Below are 13,309 nucleotides of genomic sequence, written 5' to 3'. Positions count from 1 at the left end.
TACTCAGGAGGCTGAGGCAGGAGAATTGCCTGAGCCCAGGAGGCGGAGGTTGCGGTGAGCCGAGATCGTGCCATTGCACTCCAGCCTGGGTAACAAGAGCGAAACTCCGTCTCAAAAAAAAAAAAAAAAAAAAAAAAAAGTTAATGTTCTTTTTCACACTAATTTTTTGGTATTTTGATTATAGTAGTAATTTCTTAGGTTTGTTCCATTTTAGTGTGATATATAAATCAATATGTTCCCTGAGAAATTTTTTACATGATTTATATAAATTTGTTGTATATAGTTTCTCCTTTGATTCACTTACTCTAAAACTCGTAACTTTTTTTTTTTTTTTTTTTTTTTTTTTTTTTTTTTTGAGACGGAGTTTCGCTCTTGTTAACCCAGGCTAGAGTGCAATGGCACGATCTCGGCTCACCGCAACCTCCGCCTCCTGGGTTCAGGCAATTCTCCTGCCTCAGCCTCCTGAGTAGCTGGGACTATAGGCACAGGCCACCATGCCCAGCTAATTTTTTGTATCTTTAGTAGAGACAGGGTTTCACCATGTTGACCATGCTGGTCTCGATCTCTCGACCTCGTGATCCACCCGCCTCGGCCTCCCAAAGTGCTGGGATTACAGGCTTGAGCCACCGCGCCCGGCTAACTAGTAACTTTTTACTAAGCTCTACTTGGTCTACGTTTTTTTGTTTGTTTTGGTTTTTGTTTTTGAGATGGCGTCTCATTCTGTCACCAAAGCTGGAGTGCAGTGGTGCAGTCTCGGCCCTTTGTCCCAAACTATGGTTGGGGGCGACTTTAAGTGCGGGTTATCTCATTACCCAGAATCCTCTCTGTGGAACGGAAGTGAGGCGGACCCAGTGAAGCCTCGTAGAAACCGTGCCTTTACGTGGGCACGTAACGTCAAGCCGGTACTTGCTGCGTCCTCGCCGGGCGCCGATTTTAGCTTGGCGGGTCTTTCCAGCTAGCTGGGTTGGGACTGCTGTGTCAGGGAGAGCCCGAGAGAAGTGGTTGTGCCCATCGCACACAGGCGGATCTGAGGCCCTGCGAGGCCGCCGGTCGTGACCTGGGACGGGGCAAGGTCAGGGGCCGCCGAGCCCCGGTCCCCGTTGACGCACAGAGTCATGGCGACTGCAGCTCAGGTGAGCGCTGCGACCTCCGGGCCTCACCTGCCCTCCCCACACGGACCCTCAGACTCCTGATCGTGAGGGGCACCTCCCCGCGACCCTGCAGCCCAGGCCTCTGTCAGGGAGCTAGCGGCACGGACGCGCGGGATCCCTATTTCCGAAACACCCAGTGGATGCAGTCGGGAGGGTGAGACTGACCGAGAGACCGGCATAGGCCAAGGTCTGGAGGCAGCGGCTGAGCCGGGAGGGTGTGTAGCTCGGGAACTGAGAACAAGCTGCGAGGCTGTGAGGTTCGCCGAGAGAAAGAACAGACCCAAAGTCAGGCAAGCAAGTTGTATTAACCGGCCTGGCTGCCCTGTGACAATCACAGGAGGCAGACCCGAGCTGACAAAATGAGGTGTTTCTGTGCCGTGAGAGAAGCGTAAAGGAGCTTCAGGACTGAGGTAGTTTGTCAACTTGTGACAGGCTTACGTCGTTCTGTAACTTTTGTGGCGGCAGTTAAAAGGAAAGATTTTACAGGTCTGTGTAAGTATGGATAACAACATTTGTTGTGCCTGTCCCCCTCCGGGCTGCCCGGAGGGCCGTAATCAGGCTTTGCTTAATTGTAGCACGTCTGGCAGCCGTGATGTGGTGCCTAAATAGGAGCGAAGAAATGCAGCTGCAGAGCAATCAGTGTGGGTAAGAGGTAAGCTTGCTCGGAGGTTTTCTGAGGCAGGTTGTCTTAATTACCTATTAAGAGGCTAACATGGCCGGGCGCGGTGGTTCAAGCCTGTAATCTCAGCACTTTGGGAGGCCGAGGCGGGTGGATCACAAGGTCAAGAGATCGAGACCATCCTGGTCAACATGGTGAAACCCCGCCTCTACTAAAAATACAAAAAATTAGCTGGGCGCCGGGTGCGGTGGCTCAAGCCTGTAATCCCAGCACTTTGGGAGGCCGAGGCGGGTGGATCACGAGGTCGAGAGATCGAGACCATCCTGGTAAACACGGTGAAACCCCATCTCTACTAAAGATACAAAAAATTAGCTGGGCACGGTGGCGCGTGCCTGTAATCCCAGCTACTCGGGAGGGTGAGGCAGGAGAATTGCCTGAACCCAGGAGGCGGAGGTTGCGGTAAGCCGAGATCGCGCCATTGCACTCCAGCCTGGGTAACAAGAGCGAAACTCCGTCTCAAAAAAAAAAAAAAAAAAAAAAAAAAAAAAAAAAAAAATCAGCTGGGCATCGTGGCGTGTGCCTGTAATCCCAGCTACTCAGGAGGCTGAGGCAGGAGAATTGCCTGAACCCAGGAGGCGGAGGTTGCGTTGAGCCGAGATCGCGCCATTACACTCCAGCCTGGGGAACAAGAGCGAAACTCAGTCTCAAAAAAAAAAACAAAAAACAAAAAACAAACAAACAAACAAATGTTGGGGGTAAGGTAGGCTAGGGTGCGAGTACCTGTCCAGTGTGTAGGAGACAGAAGTAGGTTGTGGATCCTCAGAGGAGGAAGATGCCTGTGGTGGTAATGCAAACAGACAAGTGTATTGAGAATAGGTGTGGCAGTATGTAGGTTCCTGATTTAGTTCAGCTTCAGCTACCCAGACCCCTCTGAGAATTCCGGGCTGGGGAAGGGGTTTCCATGTTTCAAAGGCAGGAGGGAAGGTAATGTGGAGGGACTGGGTAAAGAGGTTGTTAGCTTCAGGGGAAACTGCATAATCAACTTGGGGTGAGGTATGGGAAGAGGGATGGGAGAGGGTTTGAGTTGAGCCACAGGCAGAGGGAGGGATGGTGCCTATGTGTTTGTTGGAAGGGGCGGCACATGAGGGGGCTGGGTAAGTTTTTTGGTGTGGAGCCTTTTGGACCTTGGATGGCAGGATGAGGGAGTTTTGCATGACTGTCATTGGCAGTATATTTGGAGAGAAGTTTGCTAGCTCTGTTACCGAGGGAAGTGGGATAGTTCCCAGTGAGGGGTTTGTCTGCAAAAGCAGAGCCTTTTTGGACAGTAGGTGAAAAGCGAATGGGAATATGGTCCCAGGGCTGAGAAATTGGGATGGCTGAGTAGGCAGCAGAGGAAAGGGAAGAACAGGTTCAGCAACAGGAAGCAAGTGTAGAGGTGGAGCACAAGAACAAGGAGTGAGTGAGACTGAGAGATCGTACAAGCCTTATAGAAGTGAGAAGGGACTCTTAGAGCAGGGGCAGTGTGGCTATTAAAACCTTTGGGAGGGCCGGGCGCGGTGGCTCAAGCATGTAATCCCAGCACTTTGGGAGGCCGAGGCGGGTGGATCACGAGGTCGAGAGATCGAGACCAACCTGGTCAACATGGTGAAACCCCGTCTCTACTACAAATACAAAAAATCAGCTGGGCATGGTGGCGCCTGCCTGTATTCCCAGCTACTCAGGAGGCTGAGGCAGGAGAATTACCTGAACCCAGGAGGCGGAGGTTGCGGTGAGCCGAGATCGCGCCATTACACTCCACCCTGGGTAACAAGAGTGAAATTCCGTCTCAAAAAAAAAAAAAAAAAAAAAAAAGTGTGAAATAGACCTTCCTACTTTTGGACAGTATGTGAAAAGCGAATGGGAATATGGTCCCAGGGCTGAGAAATGGGGATGGCTGAGTACGCAGCAGAGAAAAGGGAAAAACAGGTTCAGCAACAGGAAGCAAGTGTAAAGGTGGAGCACAAGAACAAGGAGTGAGTGAGACTGAGAGATCGTTGAAGCCTTATAAAGTGAGAAGGGACTCAGAGAGCAGGGGCAGTGTGACTATTAAAAGTGTTAGGTGGCCGGGCGCGGTGGCTCACGCCTGTAATTCCAACACTTTGGGAGGCCGAGGCGGGTGGATCACGAGGTCAAGAGATCGAGACCATCCTGGTCAACATGGTGAAACCCCTCTCTACTAAAAAAAAAAAAATACAAAAAATTAACTGTGCATAGTGGTGCGTGCCTGTAATCACCGCTACTCAGGAGGCTAAGGCAGGAGAATTGCCTGAACCCCAGAGGCGGAGGTTGCAGTGAGCCGAGATGGCGCCATTGCACTCCAGCCTGGGTAACAACAGCGAAACTCCGTCTCAAAAAAAAAAAAAAAAAAAAAAAAAAGCGTTACGAGTTAGGAACTTTAGGAAGAATCGGAGTCTGTATTTGGGGGAAGGAATTAGCAAGGGAAGGAGTTGGTAGGGACTGTATGGGGAGGTGGCCTCTTCTAGAGGGTCTATGATGTGGCTGATAGTGTCCCATGTGTAGCCAAAATCTCCTTGAAAATTAGGAATGATATTATGTAGCCATCAAAAATGAGTTTGTAGGGACATAGATGAACCTGGAAACCATCATTCTCAGCAAACTGACACAGGAGCAGAAAATCAAACACCGCATGTTCTCACTCATAGGCGGGTGTTGAACAATGAGAACACATGGACACAGAGAGGGGAGCACTACACACTGGGTCTGTTGGGGAGAAATGGGGGAGGGACGGGGGGTGGGGAGGTGCGGAGAGAGAGCATGGGGAGAAACGCTAGATATAGGTGAAGGGGAGGAAGGCAGCAAATCACACTGCCATGTGTGTACCTATGCAACGATCTTTCATGTTCTTCACATGTACCCCAGAACCTAAAATGCAATTTAAAAAAAGTGAGCAATGAATAAGTGAGTTAAGAACTTTCTATTTGTGGGAATAGGGAGAGAGGAGAGGACTTCTAATATTTTGTATGCTATGGGGAGAGGCTATTCCTCATTCTGAGGACCTTGCACCTGGAGCATGGGTAGGCAGTGGTGATAGATGAAGGAGTTACCTGCTCATGGGTCTTTAGGGACAGGGTTAAGGCGGAGTTTGGTTGGACTAAGGACGGTGCTGGAGAATTGGTGGAGGATGGTAATTGGCGGGTCTGTGGGTGCTTCGGGAGGTCTTATTAATCTGGAAAGATGGTACCAAGAGATAGGTCCTCAGAGTTTAGCTGTGGTGAGGGTTGTTAAAAGAACGTGAAAGGCCGGGCGCGGTGGCTCAGCCTGTAATCCCAGCACTTTGGGAGGCCGAGGCGGGTGGATCACGAGGTCAAGAGATCGAGACCATCCTGGTCAACATAGTAAAACCCCGTCTCTACTAAAAATACAAAAAAAACTAGCTGGGCGTGGTGGCGCGTGCCTGTAATCCCAGCTACTTAGGAGGCTGAGGCAGGAGAATTGCCTGAGCCCAGGAGGCGGAGGTTGCGGTGAGCCGAGATCGCGCCATTGCACTCCAGCCTGGGTAACAAGAGTGAAACTCCGTCTCAGAAAAAAAAAAAAAAAAAAAGTGTGAAAGAGACCTTCCAACTTTGGTTTAAGTCTTGCTGTGTTAAGATGTTGTGTTTTTTTGTTTTCTTTTGTGTTTTGTTTGTTTTTTGAGACAGTGTCTTGCTCTGTCACCAGGTCCCAGGCTGGAGTGCAGTGGCACGATCTTGGCTCACTGCAACCTCTTGCCTCCTGGTTTCAAGCAATTCTCCTGCCTCAGCCTCCTAAGTAGGTGGGACTACATGTGTATGCCACCATGCCAGGCTAATTTTTGTATTTTTAGTAGAGACAGGGTTTCACCATGTTGACCAGGGTAGTCTCGATCTCTTGATCTGCCCGCCTCGGCTTCCCAAAGTGTTGGGATTACAGGCATGAGCCACCGCGCCCGTACCATTTTCTTTTATTTTTTCTTTAAGGGATGAGGTTTCACTGTATTGCCCAGGCTGCTCTCGAACTTCTGGGCTCAAGCGATCCTCCCGCCTCGGCCTCCTGAAGTGCTGGGATTATAGGCGTGAACCACCATGCCCGGCCTGTGTTAAGAGTTTTTAGGAAGACATGTTCTCCTGGTAGGAGGGTCCAGTTTGTGATGCCGTCCTGGGGCTTTGGGAGGGCCTGGTCTGCTTGTTCACGGAGGAGACGGCAGATGAGGGAAAGTGTTGGGAGGTATTCTCCTAGCTGAGAGTTAGAAGGGGAACTGTTTTGTAGGAGGAAGGGTGTCCATACATTAATTCAAATGGGCTGAGGAAGGAGGGTGCTTTTGGGCTGGGTCTGATGTGGGTTGGGGCTGTGGGCACAAGGGAGGTCCAGGGTTTCTGGACTTCAAGAGTGAGTTTAGTTATCTGAGTTTTAAGGATCCCATTTGACCTTTTCCTGATGACTGGGGTTAGTATGGGATATGGAGGTGCCACTGGACGCTGAGGGACTGAGAGACTTGTTGGGTGACTTGGGACATGAAGCTAGGGCCACTCTCTGATTGCATGGTGCACAGGAGGCTGTTAAAAGAATTTGGGAAACTACTGCAGCTGTTTCTGAGGAGATGGGAAAGACTTCCACCCACCTGGAGAAGGTGTCTACAAGAGTAAGAAACAGTGTTCTTAACAGTAGGGATGAAGGTAAAGTCTATTGCCTGTCTTCCCCTGGGAGTGTTCCTCTTAGCTGATGTGTAGGGATGGGAGGAGAGCAGAGGACTCCTTGGGACGAAGTGACAGAGCACATACAACAATTTGAGGTTATGTCTTTCAGTGAGGTAAACAGGTGAGGGGAAGAGAAATAAGGGTGAAGAAGTAGGTACAGGTGAAACGCACTGATATGGAAGGACCGGTGAAGAGATGTTAGAATTTCTTTAGTTTTTGATCTTTGACTATCCAGTTCCCTTGGAAAGAGACCCTTTGTTGCAGCAGTGACGGTTTTTCAGTGGGGGAATACTGGGTTTGGGTGGTGGGGTTAATGAGGAAGAGAGGTGCAGGTGCAGAAAAAAGGGAGGCTTCTTTTGCTGCCTGGTCGACCTTTCTGTTTCCTCTGGAGATATCATCTGACCCTGTTTGGTGTCCTTGACAGTTTACAACCCCTGCTTTAGCCAGGAGGTGGGCAGCTGGAAAGAGTTGGTAAATAAGGGGCCATTAAGAAATCCTCTCGCTGGGCACAGTGGCTCAAGCCTGTAATCCCAGCACTTTGGGAGGCCGAGGCGGGTGGATCACGAGGTCGAGAGATCGAGACCATCCTGGTCAACATGGTGAAACCCCATCTCTACTAAAAATACAAAAAATTAGCTGGGCATGGTGGCACGTGCCTGTAATCCCAGCTACTCAGGAGGCTGAGGCAGGAGAATTGCCTGAACCCAGGAGGCGGAGGTTGCGGTGAGCCGAGATCGCGCCATTGCTCTCCAGCCTGGGTAACGAGCAAAACTCCGTCTCAAAAAAAAAAAAAAAAAAAAAGAAATCCTCCCTCTTGCCAGATGGTGGCGTAAGAATGGAGAATGTGATGGGCATATTTGGAGGCAGTAAAAATGTTGACTTGTTTGCCTTTAAGGAGGGTTAGGGCGCTGGTGAGTCTCCAAGTTCTGTCTTTTGGGAAGAGGTCCCTGGGGGTAGGAGTTTAGCTTCAATTACTCGGTCAAGGGAGACGACTGCACACCGAGCAATTTTATGGGAGTCAACTGATTTGGAAGAGGAGCCGTCTATAAATAACTAGTCGTCAGGACTGGGGACAGGTTCGGGGAGATATTAGGGAAATGAGGCTGTGGGTGATCAAGGATTTCGGTACAGGAGTGTGTGGAAGAGGAGGGAGGAATATACGGGAAGTAGAGATGTGGGATTGAGGGGAGCACATCTGGAGACGTGGAACTCGGTTTTCAAGAAAGAGGGCATGAGTAATTGGCTACAAGGAGAAAGTGCTCAGTGCTCCAGAGAAGAGGAGATCTTGTAGATTTTGTGGGCTGTGGACTGTGGTGTCTTGACTGAATGTTTCTTGTTTTGTAAGGGTAGGGTGGCAGCTACTGCTAGCTCTGTGGGGCAGGTGGGCCACCCTGGGCCGTGCTGTCTAGTTATTTAGAGAGGTAAGGTATGGGAGCGAAGGAAGGAGGATTTCCTTTATTGTTGGCCAAGGACACCAAGGGCTATTCCATGGTTTTTGGCTGTGTAGAGCAGGCGTCCCCAAACTTTTTACACAGGGGGCACGTTCACTGTCCCTCAGACCGTTGGAGGGCCGCCACATACTGTGCTCCTCTCACTGACCACCAATGAAAGAGGTGCCCCTTCCTGAAGTGCGGGGGGGGGGCAGATAAATGGCCTCAGGGGGCTGCAGTTTGGGGACGCCTGGTGTAGAGAATGAAGGGCGGAGACGTGTCAGGCAAAGACAGAGTAGGAGCTTTAAGTTTGTGGAAGCTAGGGATTATTTTGTGTGAAAGATTTTTAGGGGCTGACTGAAAGGGCTTTTAGCTGCTTCATAGAGTGGGAGGGCTAGGAGGGCAAAACTTCAGAATCCATATTCTGAAGAAGCCTGCTAGTCCTAGGAAAGAGGATTTCACCCTTAGAAGTGGATGGGGGCAGGCCGTCTATCAGGCTGCCTATGCAGGGGTCATGGCTGGGGTCCCGGGGGAGAGCTGGACTCCTAAGTACATCACTGTTGGGGTGGACAGTTGTGTTTTGGAGGGGAAAACCCTATATATCCTTTACTAGCGAGAACGTTTAGAAGGGTAATAGTGTAAGTCTGAGTCCTCTAGGGAGGGGCTGCAGAAGAGGCCATCCACGTACTGGAGGAGCCAGCTAGGGGGAGGTCTAGGGGAGTGAGGTCTTGAGCTACAGCTTGCCCTAAGAAATGGCTATTGGCCGGGCGCGGTGGCTGACGCCTGTAATCCCAGCACTTTGGGAGGCCGAGAGATCGAGACCATCCTGGTCAACATGGTGAAACCCCGTCTCTACTAAAAATACAAAAAAGTAGCTGGGCGTGGTGGCGCGTGCCTGTAATCCGAGCTACTCAGGAGGCTGAGGCAGGAGAATTGCCTGAACCTGGGAGGCGGAGGTTGCAGTGAGCCGAGATCGCGCCATTGCACTCCAGCCTGGGTAACAAGAGCGAAACTCCGTCTCAAAAAAAAAAAAAAAAAAAAAAGCAATGGCTGCTATCTCTAAAGCCTTGGGGAGGACTGTCCAAGTAAGTTGTTGTGACTGGAGGGTTTCAGGGTCATTCGAAGTGAAAGCGAAGAGATCTTGGGAGTCAGGGTGAAGAGGAATGGTAAAAAAGGCATGTTTGAGGTCTGTGACAATGCAATGGGCTGTATCTGGAGGGATGAGGGAATGGAGCATATATGGTTTGGGGCTGGGAATTACCGCGTGGATGGGAAAGACCACCTGGTAGATAGCCCAGAGATCCTAGACTAGCTGATAGGAGCCATCGGCCTTTGTGACAGGGAGTACAGGGGTATTGTATGGAGAATGAGTTGGCCTGAGGTGGCTAAAAATACAAAAATCAGCTGGGCATGGTGGCAGGTGCCTGGAGTCTCAGCTACTCACAGGCTGAGGTGGAACACTTGCTTGAACCTGGGAGACGGGGGCTGCAATGAGCCCAGATTGTGCCGCCCTGCACTCCAGCCTGAGCAACAGAGTGAGAATCCGTCTCAAAAAAAGTGAAACTGAACGGGGTGAGGTGATGTTACCAGTGTCTTAACAGGCTCTGTCTGGTCATAGAGTGGACAACAGACTGTGGGGTTGAGGGAGGAGGAAGATCAAACTGAAGGCTAATCCCATAGTCCAGGTGAGGAGGAATGAACTGGAGTTGTGGCTTGGGCAATGTGGCTAGATTCTGGTTTTGTGTTTTTTAAAGGGGCAACTCAGATTTTTAGAGAGCTTGAGTAGATTCAGCAATCACCCCAGGGTTTTTGGTCTTAGCAGCTGTAGCATCAGGCGTAATACTCACTGAGGATATCAGGAGTTTCCTTTTGGCCATTCTGAGGGGAAAAAACACCAATTGCTTTTGCTCTGCTCTCCCCTCCAGCAGCAGTCAGCACAGAGTACTTCTGTGCCCAGATGTGTGGACACTTTTCCTCATACACCAAGTTATTTTCTACGGTGGACATCACATCCCATAGGGTAAGTCTCAGTCCCATGGGACTGTCACCCACCTCCTTTTGATGCCAGTTCCAAGCCCCAGGATGTTTTTTACCTGTGCTTTTGACTGACTTGTTATAAATCAGCTTCCCATGACCCCTTTCTCAGCTTCCATTAGTTTGGTACAGCCAGTCACAAAACTCGACGCTTTAATTTTTCAGTTTATTTTAAAGAAGATTTATTACAAAGGTTACAGATGAAGAGACCCAGAGTTTTTATGATCTCCTCCAAGGGCACACCACCCCCCAGGAACACAGGAAATTCCAGGTGTTTAGCTATCTGGAAATTCCCCAAACCCTCTCTTTATGGGCTTTTATGGAGGCTTTATGACATATCCATGGTTGGTTAAATTATTTGCCAATGCCAAGTTCCCTCTCCTCTTTTTGAGATTGGGGTGCAGGGCTGAACTTTCCAGACCTCGAAACCCAATGTAGTCTTTCCCCTGACAACTACCCATCCTGAAGTTATCTAGGGGTTACCAATCATCATCAGTCAACTCAATGCCATTCAAAGTCACTTGTAAATTTGAAAGTGTCATGAATTTTAGGAATTCTGTGCCAGGAAAGGAGATGACCATATATGTATTTCACAACATGACAATCACGTTAAGATTCTGAAATGTATTAGATACTAGTTAGTGGAGTTATCAAATGGGCAGCAGGACACATTGATGCAACTATCTGGGGAGGGGTTGATATTGGAGGTATCCGATATGTGGTAGCTACTGTGTGGACCAAGATGAGTGAGTCATTGGTCACATTTGCAAGGGGCAACCTTCAGATTATGGTGGTGACATTACTAGAGAGATAGGAAATGGAGGTTGGGTTTCCTGCTCGGGTACCTGGTGATGGTATTGGACTTAGTGAGGGAGGTAAATGGTGATAAAGGGAGGATACATCAGATGGCCTAGTCTGGCAGGTAACATAGGCTTCCCAGGGATTAATATACATGAGATGCATCCAGAAGCATAGGAGTAGCTGAGAGAAGATGACAGTCAGGCTGGAGCTTGTCCTAAGTCGCCACTCTGTGGCCACACCAAGATACTGAGATGACTTTGGTGTGTTCTGGGGTGTTTCATGGAGGCAAATAAGGTCATCTTGTGAGAGTTGGCAGGCCCAAGATTGAGGAACAATGGATCTGGGCTTTGGATGGGGTTAGGTGGACAGAAGTAACTCATAATTTCTGAAGATAGCAAATGCAGCACAGAAGTAAAATAAGGCCATAAATATCTTAAAATACTAATGGTTCTTTTTGCCTGTGGATTTGGGCCTACCACTGCTATTAGGAAGCACTGGAATTGTGTGATATTTTGGATTCCTTTTGAATTAACTAAGACTACTGTGGATGAAGGCAGCCACATTATGGTGTGAGCCCTAAATTTAAGGCCACGATCATGTGCTACTTTCATTCATGTCTGGTAATACCAGTACTACCTCAAATGGTTTGAGTGCAAATTCCCCTTCCCACTCTGCTCTTTAGGATAATGTGTCCTAGTCTAACAACCCTTTTAATCAAGAGGACTAGGCAGACTTCCTGGTTATTTTTGTAGCAAGTTTGAATTTTATTTCTGCCAGCAGAGTTATTCAAATAATCCAGTTATAGCTGGTATGGTGTTGCATGCCTTTGGTCCCAGACACTTGGGGGGTTGATGTGGGAGGATCTCTGGAACCTGGAAAGTTCAGGCTGCAGTGAGCCATCATCGTCCAGTATGCTCCAGTAGGAGTGACAGAATGAGACCCTTTCTTAAAAATTAACACAAGCCAGTTGCATCCTTTCAAGGGAATCAGGGTCTATCATACCCTCTTGATTCAGCAAAGCTTGCATACCACAATCCCTGGTTACTCTCTCTTTTTTTGAGATAGAGTTTTGCTCTGTTGCCCAGGCTGGAATGCAGTAGTGCAATCTCAGCTCACTGCAACCCCTCCTCACAGGTGGAAGTGATTCTCCTGCCTCAGCCTCCTGAGTATCTGAGATCACAGGGATGTTCCACCACGCCTGGCTAATTTTTGTATTTTTTAGTGTTGCTCTCGAACTCCTAGCCTTGCGATCCACTCTCCTAGGCCTCCCACAGTGCAGGGATTACAGGCATAAGCCACTGAGCCCGGCCCCTGGTTGCTCTCTCATATATAATGCAGCCCCCACGTGGATCTTTGTGGTGAATGGTGTCCTCTTCTCTTAGCTGTGAGCATATCTGATTAATGAACTTTCTTGATGACTTGTGTTCAGCATCAGGTGTTGTGTGTGTGGCCATCACCATAACCCCAGGGTTAAACTCCTATCCTCACCAGTATTAGGAAGAGGAATTAAAATACTTTAACTTCTGGCATGGCCAGAGAGAGGCCTATGGTGTGGGGCAGTAAGGTGGTGGCGGCGGCAGCGGCAATTGGCGTGTGTTTGTGGTGTCCAAAGGTGTGAAGGGTGTGTAGGTACAGAGGGATTATGTCGGAAGTACCTAAAGCACTGCATCGGGATTCGTGTGACCTTTGTTATGCCAGGAGAGTTGCTGGAAAGAAGGGGATGGAACCCCTTATTTCAGGACCAGTTTGTTCAGCTGCCTCTCATTGCTGATGGCTATGTGTTATGATCAGTGGTTCCATGAGGACACAGTGGCACTAGTGACAAAGTTTCTCCTCTGAGTTGGAGAACCTGAGAGGTAGAAAATGGGCAAAGGTAGATATGTTGGGGAAGTGAATTGTGCATTCTTGTTTTCTTGGATTCCAATTTTGTTTTGTCGCATTTCACCAGGCGCAATGACCACTCATCTGTCATCCCAGATATTCAGAGGCTACTTGGAGCCCAGGAGATGAGGTCAACCTGGAGAACCTAACAGATCCTCATCTCTAAAAATAAATAGGAAGGAATTCTTTTTTTTTTTGTTTTTTTGAGACGGAGTTTCGCTCTTGTTACCCAGGCTGGAGTGCAATGGCGCGATCTCGGCTCACCGCAACCTCCGCCTCCTGGGTTCAGGCAATTCTCCTGCCTCAGCCTCCTGAGTAGCTGGGATTACAGGCACGCGCCACGATGCCCATTTTTTGTATTTTTAGTAGAGACGGGGTTTCACCATGTTGACCAGGATGGTCTTGACTCTTGACCTCGTGATCCACCCGCCTCTGCCTCCCAAAGTGCTGGGATTACAGGCGTGAGCCACCACGCCCGACCTGGAATTCTTTTTGTAATATTTAGTTTCCTGTGGGATATCAAGTTACTGGTGACCCCAAGAAAGTGGGATGTGACTAAAAACCTCTGGAGGCTCTGAGTAAACAGCAAACTGTCCTCATGAAAGCAACGGGAGTATTGAGGGCAGTCACACCCCAGGTCCTGTGCTCCTTGAGGTTATGTACCTGAATATCTGGAAGCAG

The sequence above is a fragment of the Saimiri boliviensis genome, chromosome 14 (genome assembly GCF_048565385.1).
Source record: "Saimiri boliviensis isolate mSaiBol1 chromosome 14, mSaiBol1.pri, whole genome shotgun sequence".
NCBI classification, from domain to species: Eukaryota; Metazoa; Chordata; class Mammalia; order Primates; family Cebidae; genus Saimiri; species Saimiri boliviensis.
Note: the sequence above shows the minus strand (reverse complement) of the source record.